This window comes from Bos grunniens, chromosome X (assembly GCF_055505025.1).
Source record: "Bos grunniens cultivar Pamir isolate PY7600 chromosome X, Bosgru_T2T1.0, whole genome shotgun sequence".
Taxonomy (NCBI): domain Eukaryota; kingdom Metazoa; phylum Chordata; class Mammalia; order Artiodactyla; family Bovidae; genus Bos; species Bos grunniens.
The window spans coordinates 36990996-37011137 of NC_141194.1; the positions used below are offsets into that span (position 1 = coordinate 36990996).

General features: G+C 39.2%; 1 protein-coding gene across 14 annotated transcripts in view; it reads left to right on the forward strand.

Annotated features, from left to right (window-relative positions):
* The window catches only part of SYTL5 (synaptotagmin like 5), a 291370-nt gene that overhangs the window by 124540 nt on the left and 146688 nt on the right, over positions 1 to 20142 (forward strand). Inside the window, exon 1 of one of the 14 annotated variants that reach the window (XM_086387668.1) lies at positions 1870 to 2023. The exons of the other annotated variants lie outside the window; for them this stretch is intronic. The gene's annotated coding sequence lies outside the window, so the exon portion shown is untranslated. Of the gene's footprint in view, positions 1 to 1869; positions 2024 to 20142 lie in introns of those variants that run through there. 14 annotated transcript variants of the gene reach the window in all.

The window sequence follows — 20142 nt, forward strand, 5'->3', positions numbered from 1 at the left end:
GGGTATCCAGCTGAAACATCAGAAGCTTTAGGAGTAAAGATTATGTTCCATTGTAAGGCCTACAGTAGATTCATTCTTCAACAATCCTAAAACCCAACAAGAGATAGAATTTTGAGGTTGATTCCTCAAAATTAACTTGGGCTTTTTGCATACTTTAATACTCAGCATAAGATCCAAGGTATCAAACTACCTGTTAAACCATCGACACTCTACAGAACCCAGCGTTCCTAAAAGATCTAAACAGAACAAACATCAACTCTTCAGAACCCAGCATTCCTCAATATTTTTAATATACAGTAAAAATCTTCAGCATGGAGAAAACAGGAAAATAGGACCTGTCAATAGTCAAGAAAAAGTCAATAGAGAAAAGCCCCAAGATGGCCAGTTGTTGGATTTTATAGACAAAGACTTTAAAGCAATTATTCTATAGTCAAAGAACTAAAGACAAATGTTCAGTGAATGAAGGAAATATGGTCTTAATGAATGAACAGATTAGAAATTTTAACAGACAATGGAAAAGTGTAAATACCGAATGAAAATTTAGAACTTACAATCAGCAAAACAAAACACATAAAAGATGGGCTCAACATCACCTTGAAGAAAGAATCAGTGAATGTGAAGACAAATTAGTAGGAATTATCTAATCTGAATTGATGCTTTTGAACTATGGTGTTGGAGAAGGCTCTTGAGAGTTCCTTGGACTGCAAGGAGATCCAACCAGTCCATCCTAAAGGAAATCAGTCCTGAATATTCATTGGAAAGACTGATGCTGAAACTGAAGCTCCAATACTTTGGCCACCTGATGCGAAGAGCTGACTCATTGGAAAAGACCCTGATGCTGGGAAAGATTGAAGGCAGAGGAGAAGGGGACGACAGAGGATGAGGTGGTTGAATGGGATCACGAACTCAATGGACTTGAGTTTGAGCAAGCTCCAGGAGTTGGTGATGGACAGGGAAGCCTGTTGTGCTGCAGTCCATGGGGTCACAAAGAGTCGGACATGACTGAGCAACTGAACTGAGGTGATCTAATCTGAAAAACAGAATTAAGCATTTATCCTTTAAAATAAATAAATTTAAATTAAAACAGAAAGGTATTATATTGGCTTCTCCTGTATTAGTCTTTGGACTTAAATTAATAACTTTACTGCCACTTTAAGCTGGACTCATGTGTTTTGTTTTGTTTTGTTTTGTTTTAATTTCCCAGAACCTCAAAGGACCATTGCAGAAAAACAGAAAAAGAGGCCTGCTATGATAATATAAATGAATACTCATCTTGGGGAAATAATCTTCCAAAACTTTCACTTACTCCAACATAGTACAAGTACTAAGAAGAGTTCACTCATTATCTACTGTTCAGCTGAGCAGCCACATCCTGTTACAGTTTACCTTCTAAAAGTCATACGTACACAGGGCAGGTTCATGGTTAGAAACATGAACTGTGTTGCTGGAATGCCTGGATTTAACTTCTGGATGTACCACTTACGAATTGGGTAACTGTGGGCAAAGTTCTTAGTTTCCTTATCTGTATTATGGGGATAATAGCTCATACCTCATAAGTTTTGGAAACTATAGGAAATGATATGTATAAAGCATTTGGAATAGTACCTGGCAGATATGTGTTGGCTGTTATCATTAGATACATTTTCCCCCAGGTCCTTTAATAATACGAGTTTGGGGGAATAGAATACTCAATGAATAAATCATCTTGAAAACATTGATTTAAAAAGTAACTCATGTCAGTGTGCTTTAAAGGCTAAAACAGCTCTTACCTTTCCCCTGCTGATTCTTTTTTTTTTAAAGTAGAGATATGCCTGCTTCTTTGGAATAGCTGTCCACCACAGATAAATATTACTTTGTGCTACTGGGTGTGTTCAGTGTGTAAATAGATCGTGGGAACACAAGAGGCTAGTTTTTCAAGTTTCTGCTCCTTGCACTCCATGAGGGTCAGGTAGTCCAGCATTCTACAGTTTGTGCATTTGAAAGAAAAGTAAGCCTACAAAAGTGTTCTATCCATCAGATTGAGGTAAGAATACTGTGTCTAGTGGACTTTAGTGTGACATCTTCTTTCTTGATTTTTATATTTTGTGTTTGTGAGGTGGGGTTTGGTTTCAGGAAATGAAAGACTAATCTCACCATTTGGTTAAAAGGAAAAAGACAGGAATATATAAAGAAGGGGCATTTTGGCCAATGGGCTGCTCTGTAAGTTTGATGGAATGAGGAGGGAGGTATAGGTATCTTCTTGTTATTAGCATTTAATTTAATCTACAAATTGAAGCACTGCTCTAGATCCCACTGAACATAGGAGCAATTATGTATCTATGACATAATCAATTTCATAACAGAAGTACTGTGTAATTTTGCCAAATCTATTACACCTCTAGGTATAAAGTAGTAGTCCTTTTGCTCTGAATTTCTCTTCTTTGTTAGATAAGTCAGATTTTATTTAGCACCATTGAATTGTTCTTTGCTTTCACTCCTATTCTTGATACGGTGACATATCTAGTATGGATATATATTTAGTATGATTGCTGAAGTTTGAAAGCCTTGGAATAAGTTCAATATGGATATGATGTTTTTAACACCACAGGAAGATGAGATACTGACTGTGAATATGAATATAATACACTAGAGAGATGCATCAGGTTTTAAAATATTTCTCTTTAATATGGATTGTTTTAATTAGCTAGACCATCGTCCTCATTTAAGTCAAAGCTGCATTTTGCAACATATCAGAGTATGTATTTGGAGAACAAAGGAGGTATCTATTTAAAGCATTCAAAGTCATGACTAGAAAATATTATATATGATAATAAATTTTAAATACTGCTTAAATCTTGGCCTCCTTAAAATGTCTTTCAAGCATAGACACTGAGTGTTTAAATTTTTCACTTCATAATACAGTTTGTATGTTGTTTAGATAACAGCTTAAACACAAGACTGTTATAATTTAAAGCCTATGGCTTAAGTGCATAAAGACATTCAATTGGACATCAATCAAATTCTTAAACAGATCCCTCTATCCCTGTGTGCATAAAAACATGTACCCAAATATGTATTTACATATGGGCAACTAATATCTGGGAAACAGATAAGGAAAAAGGTGAGAAGATGTCTTTTTGTTGTCAAATCATGTTTATTCTATGTACTTAGGATTTCTGAAATGCTCTACCAGTCTGTGGTAATTAGCTGTGCTGTCATTCAACTTATTCAAGTTTGACAACGTGTTCTAATAATTTAGGGAATACAATAATAAAATACTTCTTTTTACTTCTTTGTGTCCTGGAGACACATCTAGTATTTTTGTTGAAATGACTTTCTTATAATCATTTTGTATGTTAAGAGAAGGAAGTGCAACTTGAATTTGTGAAATATGCAGTTTGTTTTACCTAAGCCTTATTACTCAATGACATATGTTATGGCTATCTTGCCAGCATATGTAAACATTTAGCTATAATCCTTTCTATTTAGAATTTACTTGTAACTACGTTTTTGTATATCCCATATGTTGTTTGTGTTTGCACTCACTCTCACCCATTTACTCCCACACACATCCACATATTTTGGATGATTTCATGGAATGCTTTTTTCTTTTTACTTATTTCCGTCTGTGCTGGATCTTCGTTGCTGCACGCAGGTTTTCTCTCATTGCAGCGAGCAGGGTCTACTCTCTAGTTGTGTTGCTCAGGCTTCTCATTGTGAGGCTTCTCTTGTTGCAGAGCTCTAGAGCGTGGGCTCAGTAGTTGTAGTGCATGGGCTGAGTTGCTCCGTGGCCTGTGGGATCTTCCCTGACCAGTTATCAAACCTGTGTCCATTGCATTGGTAGGCAGATTCTTTACCACTGGACCACAAAGGAAAACCCCATCAAGGGACTTGAAATTTGCCTTGAATGTGGGTCCATTCCAGGCTACGTCTTTCTGCGGGTAGTATCATTTTCTTGACTTCTGTTTCTTTACCCTGCTTTATTCCATCTTCCTTGATGCCTAGTCCATGGAGTTCTGATTCTACTCAAGATAGCACTAGTAAAGCAGGTAGGTCCCCTTACTTCCATCACTTGTAGAGTTGGCAACTATAGTGACTGCCTTAAGTTCTTGAAGATCATCTGGAAGTCAGGCAGAGCTGTTAGAAGGACAAAATCTGATAAATATATAGTGTCCTAGGGTAGGAAGTCCACCTGATCTGTTATATCATTTGAGCAAGAACACATCTCTAAGAAATGGTTAATTAAATCTGCCTCTATTATTATACTACCCACTTTCTCTGTTTTAAAATCCCACTTTCTGTAAATTGCCCTATGACATGACATCTACGTTCATTGGTTTATTGACACTGTATTTCCAAGGGTCATTTGTGGTGCTTTTAGGAAATCTAATTATGTTCATTCATTTATCTATTGATTCCCCTATTCAGTAACTGTTTATTTAGTAACATGTAAACATGGGCACTACTATGTGCTGAAGTTACAGTAGGAAACACTGAAAGTTTGCCTTTAAGTACCTCTATTCTAGTTAGGAACGATGCCAATTTACTCAAGTAATTTATTATAAATGTAATAAGTGCTGTGAGGTATACTTATTCGAATCCTCATTCCATTTGACTCCTTTGCTTTATGTAGCATTCATTGTCACTTCCTACTTCTTGAATTTTTTCCAATCTTAATATCTGTTATTCTATACTATCTCTTCAGCTACTTTTCTACCACTTTCCCTCTTGTTTCTTCTTCTCTTCCCTAAGTGATGGTTTCCCCCTAGGTTTAGCATTTGGGCCATAATGAATTACTTGTTTTCTTGGCCTGTGCCTTCTATTGACTCATAGTTTTAAATATCACCTCTAAGTGAATGCCTCCAAGTTATCCATTTCTAGGTTTTTCTATCTGCTGTATGTTTTCCCACTTGTACATCCAAGTCCAACTGTCACCCAGTGTTCTTCAGGATTGTAGCCAAACTCACTTTTATGTGAAACCAATTCCTCTTTCATCCATGTTTCTGTTAATGGCATTGATGGTCTCCTGGCTTCTCATGTTTGACACCTTGAAATCAGTTTTGCATTTAATTTCTCATTGACTCTCAATACCTAAACCACTACCAAGTTCTTTCATTTCTTTCATGATAATCTAGCTACTATCTATCCTTTCTCATCTCCTTTGTTTTCTCATCCTCCCCTCCCCGAGAGTCATCTTGAATTCAGAGTCTTGGTTATATTCTAGCTCCATCAGAAAATCCATCCCCAGAAAGTCCCTATCTCATAGGTATCTTCTTTTTCTAAACCTTCAGAACAAAATAATGGAAGTGATGGGAATAACAGGTTTTGGTAGCCAAAGACGCAGGGTTAAGCTCTGTTCTACCTGTCACTACCTCCTTTACACTTTTGCTGTCTGTGAGCCTGTTTCCTCATAGTTATCCTATCTTGCATAATGGTCACAAGGAACAAATAAGATCATGGAGGTGAAGTCATTTAAAACCATGAAGCACTAGGTAAATATTAAAGTAAGATTTGTTAATATAAGAGTAACTCAGGGGCGGGGACCAAGGTTCTGGGTCTTAACTATACCCAGGAAGTATAGTGTAGGGTTAAGTTTGAATCCCACTTTTGCTACTGACCAGGTGTGAAACTAAGAAAATTTAGCTTCTCTGTTCCTGTGTCCTCATCAGTAAAATAGGAGTAATAATTGTTTGCACTCAGAGAGGTGTTGTTTGATTTAAAGGATTAACAGATGTAAAATACTTACAAAACAGTGCCTGACCTATAGTAATTGCTCTATAAGTGTGAGAGGTGGTGCTGGAGGCCAGTGACATGTAGATACAAGGTGGGAGTGAGTTATTATTAATAGAACTGAGTCACCAGGTGAGGATCAGGTGTAGTAAAGATGGAAACACAGAGCCGTGGAGCAGCCACTTAAACCTGGCTGAATCCCTCATCATTGAGATCACAAATGGCCCTGTCATCATTGTCATCACAAATGGCTGTCCTTTTGTGTGAATAGATGTGCATAAGGAGATACGAACATTCTGAGTAACTATTTGGAGATAATGGTATTTCAGGCACATTTTTGTTGTTGTTAAAGAGAAAAGAATGGTAAGCAGTTAGCCCTTATAGAGTCATGAAATATGTTGATATGTCATGGAATCAAAATATCAGTATCCAATTTGCATTCCTTTTACTTATTTTTCTTCTCTAATTGCCATGGCTAGGACTTCCAAAACTATGTTGAATAGCAATGACAAGAGTGGACATCCATGTCTTATTCTTGATCTTAGAGGAAATGTTTTCAGGTTTTCCTCATTGAAAATGATGGGAATATAAATTCATAAAGCCACTATGGATTATAGTAGGAAGTTTCCTTAAAAAACTAAAAATAGAATTACTTTATGACTCAGTAATCCGACTACTAGGCTTATATCCTGAGAAAACCATAATTCAAAAAAATACATGCACCCCAATGTTCACTGCAGCACTGTTTACAATAGGCAGGGCATGCTGCTGCTAAGTCACTTCAGTCGTGTCCGACTCTGTGCGACCCCATAGACGGCAGCCCACCAGGCTCGCCGTCCCTGGGATTCTCCAGGCAAGAACACTGGAGTGGGTTGCCATTTCCTTCTCCAATGCATGAAAGTGAAAAGTGAAAGTGAAGTCGCTCAGTCATGTCCGACCCTCAGCAACCCCATGGACTGCAGCCTACCAGGCTCCTCTGTCCATGGGATTTTCCAGGCAAGAGTACTGGAGTGGGGTGCCATTGCCTGGAAGACACCTAAATGTCCATCGACAGATGAATGGATAAAAAAGGTGTGGTAGATATATTCAGTGGAATATTAGCCATAAAAAGGAACAAAATTGAGTTATTTGTAGAGATGTAAATGGATGTAGAGTCTGTCATACAGAGAGAAGTATTAATAAGTCAGAAAAGTATTGTATATTGACACGTGAAATCTAGAAAAATGGTACACAATGAACCTATTTGTAGAAAAGGAATAAAGATGTAGACATAAAGAATGGACATGGGGACATAGCGGAGGAAGGGGAGGGTGGGATGAATTGAGAGATAAGAACTAAGTTATCTAAACTACCCTGTGTAAAATAGCTAGCTAGTGGGAAGCTGCTGTATTGCACAGGGAGCTTCGCTTGGTGCTCTTTGGTGACCCAGAGGGGTGGGAGGGAGGCCTAAGAGTTAGGAGATAATATGTATACAAAGAGCTGATTCACTTGGTTATACAGGAGAAACTAATACACTGTTGTAAAGCAATTATTCTCCAATAAAACACACACACATCAGTATCCAAATGTTAAGAAACCAAACGTATCCTCTGCAGTCTAGAAATCTCTCTCCCCTGCCGCCTTCTTTTGGCCTCACTGCAAGGCATGTGGAATCTTTAGTTCCTTGTGGTTTAGTCACTAAGTCGTGTCTGACTCTTGCAAACCCCATGGACTGTACCCCACCAGGCTCCTCTGTCCACGGCATTTTCCAGGCAAGAATACTGGAGTGCATTGCCATTTCCTTCTCCAGGTGATCTTCTGAACCCAGGAATCGAACCCAGGCCTCCTGCATTGCAGGCGGATTCTTTACCGACTTAGCTACAAGGGAAGCCCAGGGGTCAAACCCTCACCCCCTGCAGTGGAAGCTGTCCAATCTTAACCACAGGACTGCTAGGGAAGTCCCTAGGAATCTCTTTCTTTAACAAGTATACGCTTCTAGCATTTCTGAGTGCAAGGGACCTTAGAAATTTCTCTCAATTTATAGGATCATTGACCAGAGTATGTATTTTTACTAACACACAGTATTCACTTTGGGTGAGGGTTTTTTTTTTTTTTTTATGTTCAGATCAGATCAGTCGCTCAGTCATGTCTGACTCTTTGTGACCCCATGAATTACAGCACGCCAGGCCTCCCTGTCCATCACCAACTGATGACGTCATCAAGTTCACTGAGACATCCATCGAGTCAGTGATGCCATCCAGCTATCTCATCCTCTGTCGTCCACTTCTCCTCCTGCCCCCAATCCCTCTCAGCATCAGAGTCTTTTCCAGTGAGTCAACTCTTCGCATGAGGTGGCCAAAGTACTGGAGTTTCAGCTTTAGCATCATTCCTTCCAAAGAAATCCCAGGGCTGATCTCCTTCAGAATGGACTGGTTGGATCTCCTTGTAGTCCAAGGGACTCTCAAGAGTCTTCTCCAACACCACAGTTCAAAAGCATCAATTCTTCAGTGCTCAGCCTTCTTCACAGTCTAACTCTCACATCCATACATGACCACAGGAAAAACCATAGCCTTGACTAGACGAACCTTTGTTGGCAAAGTAATGTCTCTGCTTTTGAATATGCTATCTAGGTTAAGAAAGGATAAACGATACTTAGACTATTCCAGCAGTGGTTCTAAGTGCTTTAGATTGTTTAACTCCCTTTACTCTTCACAATAACCAAATGGGATAGGCTTCATCATCCTCATTCCATTTACATAACAATAAGCTCAGGATCATAGAGGTTGTCCATAATTAATGAAAAATTGAGCTAGGCTGCAGACCCTGGTAGTCTAGAATCAAGCACCCGTATTCTCACCCATTGAGTCCTATCATCCTAGCCTCTCTGTACTCTCATGTCTTACTTAAGAGAACAGGCTGTGGTGACTTGGGCAGCTGTTAGATGTTACTGTTTCAGTTTTCCTTGACAAGTGGTATTAAATGTTTGCTAGTTTCTCAGAATATATAAAAATAAGGTTTATACTAGGTATTCCAATATCTGTTCAAGAAGAGTCTGATTTTTCTCACCTGTGATTCTGTATATGAGCCTCACAGTTCTCCAATAGTGATGCCCTCTTTCCTAGACAGCATATTATACTGTGAATTGGCAGGTACTTTGCACTGTGCTTCATTGTTGCCCCTGCCATGGGGATGCTCTCTTGTGTGCCTGTTAGTTTCCATCTTTGTTGTCTGTTAGTTTGCATCTTTGTTTTTGCCAACAGAAGTTTAAGCTCAGTTTTTAGAGTTGCCACTTTTTGTTTCTTTGTTTAATAACTTCTTGTCCATTTAATTGTTCTCTCACCTAATTAAAAATTATTTTCTCTAAGTCTTACCAGCTACAAAAATAATTTGTTAGACTTTTGCTTCATTTTCTGCTTCACTGAATAAAAATATTAAAATCTGACTTACCTTCTCTGAGCCCCTTAATAACCTTATTCATTTCCAAGTAGGTACAGTACCATTTGTAACTCTTGTTAACGTTTAATTTAGCAATTTCCAGTCCTTGTAACAGTTGACTTATCCAGGCTAATTTGATTTAATCTTTCTAACCAAATGCCAGGAACACTCTGTTCCTACATTATGAACACATCCAGTTCATTTAAGGATTTCTGGTTCATGTAAATAGATTTTGGTGACATTTTCATTTTTGGTGTTGTGCAGTCAGAAAATATTTCCAAGAGTCAGGACTTGAAGGAAAATTAAGATAATGAAAAAAAAAAAAACTCTAAGATATATTTCATTAGCAAGCAAAATCCTTAAAAACAAACAATATAATGTAAAAAAATCACTTGACATTGACATGTAACATAAGAATGAAAGTGGTAAAGTGTGAGTTGCTCAGTCGTGTCCAATTCTTTACAACCCCTTGGACCATCAGTCTCCTCTGTACATGGAATTCTCCAGGCATGAAAACTGGAGTCAGTAGCCATTCCCTTCTCCAGGGGATCTTCCTGACCCAGGGATTGAACCCTGGTCTCCTGCATTGCAGGCAGATTCTTAACCATCTGAGCTACCAGGGAAGCAGAAATTATAGTAGAGATAGGGTGTGGGAAGATTTCTGTATGTGTAGGGAAATCATATTTGGAATCTAGCCATTAAATAATGATGTTCCAAGGTTCAAAAATAGACTTTAAAAACATGTTTTTATCTGGATTACAAAAGCTAAGTTCAGCAACAGCCCACTTGGTAAACACAGACCAAGAGATCATATGAAATATATTTCTCTAATTCAAGTATCAGAATATAGACAAATCCATTGATATATCCTCCCAAGACCTGTGTATAGAGATCAATAGAGTTTAGTCTCCTAGTGTGAAACTATATTAACATTAGCATATGATTTAAAAATTTGAACTTAATTTCATTTAAATCAAATGATATAATATCAAACAGGGATTTTCTAAGTAGTAAGGGTCTATTTTAGAATGGGAAAGACTAGAGATCGCTTCAAGAAAATTAGAGATACTAAGGGAACATTTCATGCAAAGATGGGCTCAATAAAGGACAGAAATGGTAGGGACATAACAGAGGCAGAAGATATTAAGAAGAGGTGGCAAGAATAAACAGATGAGCTATACAAAAAAGATCTTCACGACCCAGATAATCACGATGGTAGATGGTGATAATCACTCACTTAGAGCCAGACATCCTGGAATGTGAAGTCAAGTGGGCCTTAGGAAACATCACTATGAACAAAACTAGTGGAGGTGATGAAATTCCAGTTGAGCTATTTCAAATCCTAAAAGATGATGTCATGAAAGTGCTGCACTCAGTATGCCAGCAAATTTGGAAAACTCAGCAATGGCCACAGGACTGGAAAAGGTCAGTTTTTATTCCAATCCCAAAGAAAGGCAAAGCCAAAGAATGTTCAAACTATCCCACAATTGCAGTCATCTCACACGCTGGCAAAGTATTGCTGAAAATTCTCCAAGCCAGGCTTCAACAGCACATGAACCGTGAACTTCCAAATGTTCAAGCTGGATTTAGAAAAGGCAGAGGAACTAGATCAAACTGAAACTAACACAACATTGTAAATCAACTATACATCAATAAAAATTAATTTAAAAAATAATAAATCTAGTGATGTGATATCAAGGATAAATTTTTAAAAGTAGTTAAGTACCTGATACAAAACAGGCAGTTTTCCCCAACTTTCCACAAATAATGGTGTATTCCATGATGTCTGTGCCTGTATAATTTTCAAGTTGCATGTTTTGGGTAGAACTGGAAGTGTATTAAAACACATTTTGTGACAATGAATTACTGTCCTCTAACTGAGAGACCAGCTCAGGAAAAATAATTCCAGGGAGTTCAGTCAGTAACATGTTAAAAAAAAAAAAAAAAAGATTGGAATGTTCTCTTTGTAGTAGCCATGGTACAGAAGGAAGAATTTAACCTGCTTCAAACCATTCACAGTTGTCTTCTAATTTTGTTGTTACTATGTTTGAGCTCTAAACACAGCAAGGTTATTTCTAACACACAACAAAATCAAATACCTATTGATTTTCTTTCAAGTGAACTCCTGTTTGTCTCATTGTTCTTGTGAGTAATAGCTATATGTTTAGCTTTATACTTAAGCACAGTAGGATATAACTACATATTAGCAGCAGTCAGATCTACAGAGTAGATTCCTGAACATTGAAGATAAAATCCACTGGTAATATTTGTCTGATTATCTTGGGGCTTCCCTGGTGGCTCAGATGGTAAAGAATCTGCCTGCAATGCAGGAGACCTGGGTTTGATCCCTGGGTTGGGAAAATCCCCTGAGGAGGGCTTTGCAACCCACTTTAGTATTCTTGGGGCTTCCCTGGTAGCTCAGAGGTTAAAGCATCTGCCTGGAATGCGGGAGACCTGGGTTCGATCCCTGGGTCGGGAAGATCCCCTGGAGAAGGAAAATGGCAACCCACTCCAGTACTCTTGCCTGGAGAATCCCATGGAGGGAGGAGCCTGGTAGGCTACAGTTCATGGGGTCACAAAGAGTCGGACACGGCTAAGCAACTTCACTTTCACTTTCCAGTATTCTTGCCTGGAGAATCCCCATGGACAGAGGAGTCTGGGAGGCTATAGTCCAAGGGGTCGCAGAGAGTCGGACATGACTGAGTGACTAAGCACAGTACACACACACACATTGGGATAACTGTTGAACCCGGGTCAGCAAATATAAAATGTGGGTGCAATACTGCCACCAATAATAATAGTAACTATTCATCTTCTCTGTGGATTTCCTATGAACTAAGCCCTATTCATATGCTTTCCATGTAACCAAGATCATGTCTTCATTCAACCATATCTTCAAGATCCCAAGTGTGACACATTTCAGAGCTTGGATTTGAACCAGAGTCCCTGTTCTATGCAAGTTACCCTGGTCAAGTTAAGTAACTTCTAAAGGCATTTCCCTGGTATATTTTTTTTTTCTGTGCTGACTCAATTTTTACCTTTCTCCCTGTTTCACAGGCTCACCCAATCTGTGCTGGTCTTTATCTGTAAAGTTGTCCCTGATCTGGCCCTGATGCCAATGTCTCGGGACTTACATACTCTCTGTGACCTTCTATCAAGGTGTGTGTGAAGGAGGGAAACCTATGTTTGTCATTATTCAAGGTTCTTAGGTCAGCTGGCCCCTCAGCACTTTGAGTTCCCACAGACAGTGCTAATTTCCTCTCTCCCAGCTGAGCTGTTCAGACCATGCTTGTAGGAGCCCATGTAGCAGCAGGCCCTTCCTTGCTTCATTTTCCTCTACTCTCTCCATACTCTGACCACTGCTGCAGCTTTCACATCCTTTCTCACTCAGGAGAGGCTGCCTCAGTGTTGTATCTTACATTCCTCTCTCCACTGTCTCGTAATAGATTTCAGTGTTCAGATCTCCAAGCTTTGTTCTTGGCAGAGAGAACAGCTAGTTTGAGGTACATTAGAAGAAAAAGAAAACATTGAGGATCGCCTCCCAGTATTCTTTCCCAACTATATGTGATAAAGACCCAGTTTCTTTGTTTTGAATTTTCCAAGCCACCTTGAACTCTTAATACTTTTGTAAAATTCCCTGTACAGTGAAGTGAGTCCACTGATGATATGCTCCTTTCTCATGTCAATGTCAGAGTCCCATGAAAGTTCTTGAATGCTCTGAATTCTGTACACATCTTGCCTGTTACAAGTTTACTGAACAGCACTATTATGTCCATGAACCACATTCAGAGCAACATTACTGTAGAGATCATTTTTCATGGGAAAAAAAAGGTACAAAGAATCTGCTTTTCCCTCAGTCTGTTTCTTGTTTTGCAGGTGTGCCTGCGTATCCATCTTTGTATGTTCCTTTGGTATACAAATGTGGACCCTCCAAAAGCCAGTGGGCTGGGCATTGGTATAATGTTGACCAAGACAAAAATATACATGGTGGTGGTGGTTTAGTCACCAAGTCATGTCTGACTCTTGCAATTCCATGGACTGTAGAACACCAGGCTCCTCTGTCCATTGGATTTTCCAGGCAAGAATACTGGAGTGGGTAGCCATTCCCTTCTCCAGGGGATTGAACCTGGGTCTCCTGCATTGCAGGCAAAATTTTTTACCTTCTGAGCTACCAGGGAATCCCATATATGTGTGCATATGTATATATATTTCATTCTATGGTACAGTGTAATCATGGACAGAGGAAGATTGCTTTAATTTGAATCTTAGCTCCAGCACTTTTGAGCTCTGTGGCACAGGACAAGTTAATCTCCCTCTTTCTAATTTTCCATATCTGTAATATGAAAATAGTAAAAATAACTCAAAGGGTTAATGTTAAGATTGAATGAGTTAATATGTATAAATCAGCACCCCAGAGTAAGGTCTGATATTTGGATATGAATTCTATGTGTTTGGGCTTCCCACCTGGAGCTAGTGATAAAGAACCGCCTGCCAATGCAGGAGACATGAGATGTAGATTCCATCCCTGGGATGGGGAGATCCCCTGGAGAAGGGAATGGCAACCCACTCCAGTGTTCTTGCCTGGAGAATCCCATGGGTGAGGAGCCTGGCGGGCTACAGTCCATGAATTTGCACAGTTGCACCCAGTTCAGACATGACTGAAGCAACTTAGCAGGCATGCATGCATGCTGTGTGTTTACTGTCATTATTACCATGAACCATTAGGAAAAGGCGTTAAGGCAAATATGATTGATAATGGAGCTGAAGATAGTCTATCCAATAGAAAATATAATACAACATGGATAATAGATCAGGCATGGATAATTATGACTTGGTTAATGTGAAGTATGTCATGATTTCAAGAGTGTGACATGGACTGTGCTAGACATTTTGCATTAACAGTTACTTTTTATGCCCCTAGTACCCCTATGTGATGGGTACTGTTATTATTTCTACTTTACAAAAGAAGAAATTGAAGTTCAGAGAGGTTAAGTAGTTTAGTGTCTGTAACACAGTCAGTAGTACAGCTGGAATTTGTACTCAGAGCTTCCTGAATCAGAAACCTGGAGTCCTTGCAATTCTCTACTTGAGCTGTCTATTGAAAAACTATGTGAAGTTTTAAAAATGCATTTAAAATTCACCTATAAACTCAAATTCTTCAATTTGATTTTTTTAAAAAGCCTCATTGAGACAATTCACCTCCCATAGAATCCACCCATTTGGAATATAAAATGCAGTGTTTTATAGTATATTGAGAGGTTAAACACCATCACCACAATTTAGTGGCAGAACATTTTCATCTTGGTGGTAGGCCTGACAATAGAGTCCCTTGGGTCTTTACTTCAGGGCCAGAGACCCTGTAAGATTTCTTGAAGTGAAACTTTGAAAGTGTGAAAGTGTTAGTCACTCAGTTGTCTGATTCTTTGTGACCCCATGGGCTGTAGCCGGCCAGGCTCCTCTGTCTGTGGGATTTCCCAGGCAAGAATGGTTTGAGAATGTTTTCTAAGTCACACAACTTTCATTTTCTTTTGTTTTCAATTTATTATTTTTGGCTGTGCTGGGACTCTGTTGCTGTGTGCAGACTTCCTCTAGGTGTGGAGAGCCAGTGTGACTCTAGTTTTGCGGTGAGGTGGGCTTATCACTGTAGTGACTTCTGTTGCGGAGCACAGGCTAAGTAGCTGTGGGGCATGGGATTAGTTCATGTGGAATCTTCCCAGACCAGGGATCAAATCCATGTCCCCTACATTGGCAGGTGGATTCTTAACCACTGGACCACCAAAGAAATCCTCATTTTCTTCTTTAAAAGCATAGAAACGCAGCTCAGATAGTATTAAGGAACTCGACCACTGTGTTCTCAAACTTCAGGGTGCACAAACACCACTGAGGGCTCTTGCTAAAATTCACATTCAAATTTAGTAGGTTTGGGGTGAGATCAGGCCTACTTTCATCAACTTGGCTATAGGAATACTAACATTGGAGCCCAGTTAAGTGAAATGCTATCTTTCCTGTAATTCCATTCTTCTCATTCGTAGTTATGTGTTACCAAAACCTCCCCCCAAAATGACTGTTCTCAATCATTATTATATTTTGATTTTTTTTCAGTAAAATATTTGTAGACATTTTTCTTTCTTGTTATATAAATAGCTACAATATAACCATGATTTTTCCTCTTGTAACAGAAAGCCTAACATATTTATTGGCTGGCCCTCAGTAGAAGAAGTTTGCCAGCCCCGAGTGTAGAGCATCTGGCTTTCCCAGTGGCACACAATTGGTAAGGAATCCACCAGTAAGGCAGGAGACGTGGGTTCAATCCCTGGGTTGGGAAGATCCCCTGGAGAAAGGAATGGCAACCTACTCCAGTATTCTTGCCTGAGAAATCCCATGGACAGAGGAGCCTGGTGGGCTACGTTCATGGGATCACAAAGAGTCAGACACAACTGAGCTCACATGTACAGTATAGAGCATGGTGTAAGACCACCTCTAAGTTGCATGAATCTTGTTCATCTTACTCCCCAGTTGCTTGCTGTGTTTGTCAGACTTGGCATTAGTAATCAGACTGATAGGAATCCAAACTAAGTCAGAGGGGCAACAAACTGGCCATATTTATGGGTAACCAACCCCCCTCTACCCAGGAGGAGCTGTCTGAGCTCATGAGAATCAGCTTCAGATTTTGTTTAAAAATAGATCTTCCTGGGTTGCAGGATACTTGCTCGAGTAGCCTAGGTAGGTTTCCACAAAGGACCTAGTCTTCTCAGCTAGGTCATGTCAATAAGATTTTGGAAGCAGAATTTCCTAGCAGTAATTTGTTATCCATACAGAGAGCTTGGTTAATCAGGTTTGGATGACAGGTGAACTTATGGGTAGAATATTGTTTCCTCTTACGCCAACTTTAAAGCTGCTTTACCCTGAAGGAGTCCCTGGTGGCTCAGAGCTTAAAGCGTCTGCCTGGAATGCAGGAGACCTGGGTTCAATCCCTGGGTCAGGAAGATCCCCTGGAGAAGGAAAATGGCAACCCACTCCAGTACTCTTGCCTGGAGAATCCCATGGAGGGAGGAGCCTGGTAGGCTATAGTTCATGGGGTCACAAAGAGTCAGACACGACTGAGCGACTTCACTTCACTTTACCCTGAAGGATCTATGGTATACTCATACTAGAACACAGATGACTTTTCAAAACTCTCCAGGCTTCAAGTTGTCTCCTACAACATAACTTATTGTAGAGCTTCCCCCCAGATGTCTATCTTGTACTCTTCTTTCCTGTGGTCTTGGTCAATGACAATTTTAGGTCTCCTAGCTGATGGCTGATTTTCAGGCTGTCTCTTTTTTCTTTTTGGATGCAAGAACTTATCCAACAATCAACAGTTGCTGCAAATAATCCTTGTTCCCACAAGACCCCTAACTGTGATCATATTTTAGTATGCTCTGAGTTGGGGGGGGACAAGTACAAAGTATGACCTTGAAGGAATTAGATTACCGCCCCCCCAAATAATTGCAAGGTTTACTGATCTATATTATTAGAAACTAGGATATGGCCAAGGAATATGTGATATAACACTGGATTGAGTTCAATGTACTGATAAGGTACATTTGCTAGAGTTTCTGGGTTTAGTGTGGTACCCAATGGAGATCATGCAACTGGAGTTGTTTGTAACAGTTTACTTGATTGATTGATTGAAATCTGAACATAATAAAGTGAAAGTGAAGTTGCTCAGTCGTGTCCCACTCTTTACGACCCCAGGGACTCTAGCCTGCCAGGTTCCTCCATCCATGGGATTTTCCAGGCAAGAATACTGGAGTGGGTTGCTGTTTCATTCTCCTGGGGATCTTCCCGACCCAGGGATCAAACCCCAGTCTCCCACACTGCAGGCAGACTCTTTTCTGTCTCAGCCACCAGGGAAGCCTCCCTGGACATGATAGTGGCCTCCATTGATTTTTGAGTGATATGCTTGACTCCCAGTTCATTAGACTCAACTGTATCTTTTGCTGTGTTGATTATCCTCTGCCCCTAGTTTCTTTCATCAGTGCATTTCTTTCTTTGTGTCTTCTTTAAAAATTACTGATCTTCATGATCTTGTCTCTGCCTCTTCTCTTCCTGTGTATTCTCAATTCCATGATTTCAGCCACCATGTAGGTATCAGTAATTCTCATTTAAATGCCTCTTGTATAGACTTCTCTGATAAACTCTATTCATACCAAATGCCCTTCTGAACAGGTCTTTGTTTTTGATATTTGCCTCCTAAGCACCTGGACCCCAACATCTTCAGATTTTAAATAACTTTTTTTCTCTTACCCTTTTTTGTTTTGTATCCTCTATCTCTGTTAGTAATATTACCATCAACATTCCTAGGCTTTACCCCAGTCCTATTGAATTAGGATTTCTGGAGATGGAGCCTCAGGAATCTTATGTCTGAACAAGTCCCATGGCTGGTTCTAATGTACACTAAAATTTAAGAATCTTTGCATTTCCCCATGCCAGAAACTTCAGTGGTTCTCTCTTCCCACTCACATCTAGTTGGTAACTGGACCTTATGAGATTATCCCTGAATATATGAAAGATGATCCTTTATTCCTTCCCCACAAACTTCACTTCCCAGTCTCTCCCTGGTCCTCCTGCCTGATCCTCCTCATTGTCTACATTACCTCTACCCTCTCAGACAATCACTGAATACTGATGTCTTTCAAAACACGCATTTAAAATAGAAACCTGACTATGCTATTCCTTGTCTTAAAAGCATCCAACAGTTTGATGGCATGGGAGCAGTGTTCAGACTTTTTAAGGTCATGGAGCTCTTTCTTCAAATAAAACACTGCCAGAAAATCCAACTTATAGAAGAGATAAAAGCAGAGCTGCTGTTTGAAGCAGGGGTCGGTGCCACAGACTTGGCCATGCAACCTGCCTTGCTGTGTTTCCTAAGAAACGAGTCCACAAGACACAGTGTGGAAAACACTGGATAAAGTCCAGGTGATTTATTTGGCCATCAAATTCCTCCCTGGCTGGCTCTTTCCTTCCTCTTCCCTTTCCACCATGAACTCAGACCCCAGCCTTGGGATTATTCACTATTCCATGGACCAGTTCTGTGTAGTTGTGGCTTTTCATATTTACCATCTTCACATCCCACAATGACCACTTTCCTTTTCCTCACTGTCCTTTTCTTTGTGTTCTCAAAGCCAAGTTGGCATTTATGACCTTTTTTTAAAATGTTTTCGTCTGTCTTCACTACAAAATAGACAAACTCTTTAGGAACAGAGCCCATGCTTTATTTATTTATGTGTCCTCTAGATTCAGCATTTCATTGCATGAACATTTATATGCTCTGTAACCCATTGTATCTGTTCTTTGGCTTTATTTTTTCCCACCCTGAACATGCCTTAGTGAATTAAGCATTATTTTAAAATTACATTTATTAACCACAAAACTATATGACACTACTCATTCATTGTAGAAACATGGAAATGAGCATTATAAAGAAGAAATTAAAATACAACTATAGTATAACTACCCAAAGATAAACTTAATATTTTGACTTCCTCCCATCCTTTTTTCCATATTTAGGTGTGTATTTATTTCATTTAACACATTTAGAATGTATATGTGTGTATGTGAATATTTATCTTTGTGTGTATTTATTGTAAAGACAGCACATTTTTAAGTAAACAATGCAGTATTGTTAGCTATGGTCACTGAGCTGTCCTGTAGATCCCTAGGAGTTATTCATCTAGCATAACTGGAACTTTGTACCCTTTGACCAATTTTGAAAGATTCAATTCATCCTCTAAAAAGGTTAGGGTTATGGTAAGATCCATAAAAGCTCAGATTTTTTCCTACTTTCAAGCTATAAAGTAGCTCTGTCAGTTTTATGTATGGTGGTTGGAGAAACATGATCCTGGGTCAGATACAATGGATTTTATTATTATCAGGACAGCTAGTCTTGTGAGCTTCACATTGGCATTGATTCCCCTTGCCCACAAGTGCCCTGATGGAAACTGTGTGCATGCAGTGGATTTGTGTAACAGCTGAGGAACCCTGAAAGTAGGGAATTCAACTTTTTTACAATGGACTGCAAGGAAATCTGCCCTTGGCCCTTGAGGGAGAGTTTTGCTTTTTGAAACAAATTGTAAGGGAATCTTCCCTCTGCTCCAAAGAGAAGCAGACTATGTCATTCACTAGTCACTCTACAAACAGTTCTGGAAGGATTGTCCAGAATAAAAGGCCAGTTAGTGCCTCTGCTCACAAGACATGTAAATATGGAAGAGCCCATGGAGAACTGTCTTTCAGCTAAGAGTTGAACCTATTTCCACTTCCACCAATGGGGCATGAATATGCCCATTTCTACACACCCTCACCAAACATTGGATGACAGTGGATTTGCTTCTTTTTACATTTTCATAATCTAATGAAAAACTAAAAAGTGTTTTCCTTGTCATAATTTTCTTTTGAATGACCAAATAAGCTTTATTTCATATTTATATGAATTGCTTGTAAATTGCTAATACTATGGGTTACCTGTTCTTGTTTTTGCCCCTTATTTTACTGGTTCATTTTCCTGTGATTTATGGGAGCTGTTTATACTTTCTATGTTATCCTTTTTCTGCTTTATATAGAAAAATCTTATTTCCCAGCTTGTCTCTTCTTTCTTTTTATTTATACTGGCTTCTTTTGTATAGATACTTAAAATTTATATATGGTCTGTTGTGTGAAACTTTTTTTGGCAATACAGGATTTTGTGGGTCTTGCTAGTTAAAAAGCATATGGAGGAATTACCAGATATTATGGTACAAGTGTATCTACTAATTCCTTCAAATCTTTCTTTCTTGAATTTATTTAGATTTATTCCTGACCAGTTTTTTATTAAAAAAAATAGACATAGTCTCCTCTTTAAAAATATCAAAACATGTGATGCCATGATTAAGAACAAACAATGTTAAATATCTTTTTCAAATTGAGGGTTCTGTGAAAATTCACAGTGAACATCAGAGCATTAAAGATTCTGATAAGTTGTGGAGTGCTAAGTGGTAAATA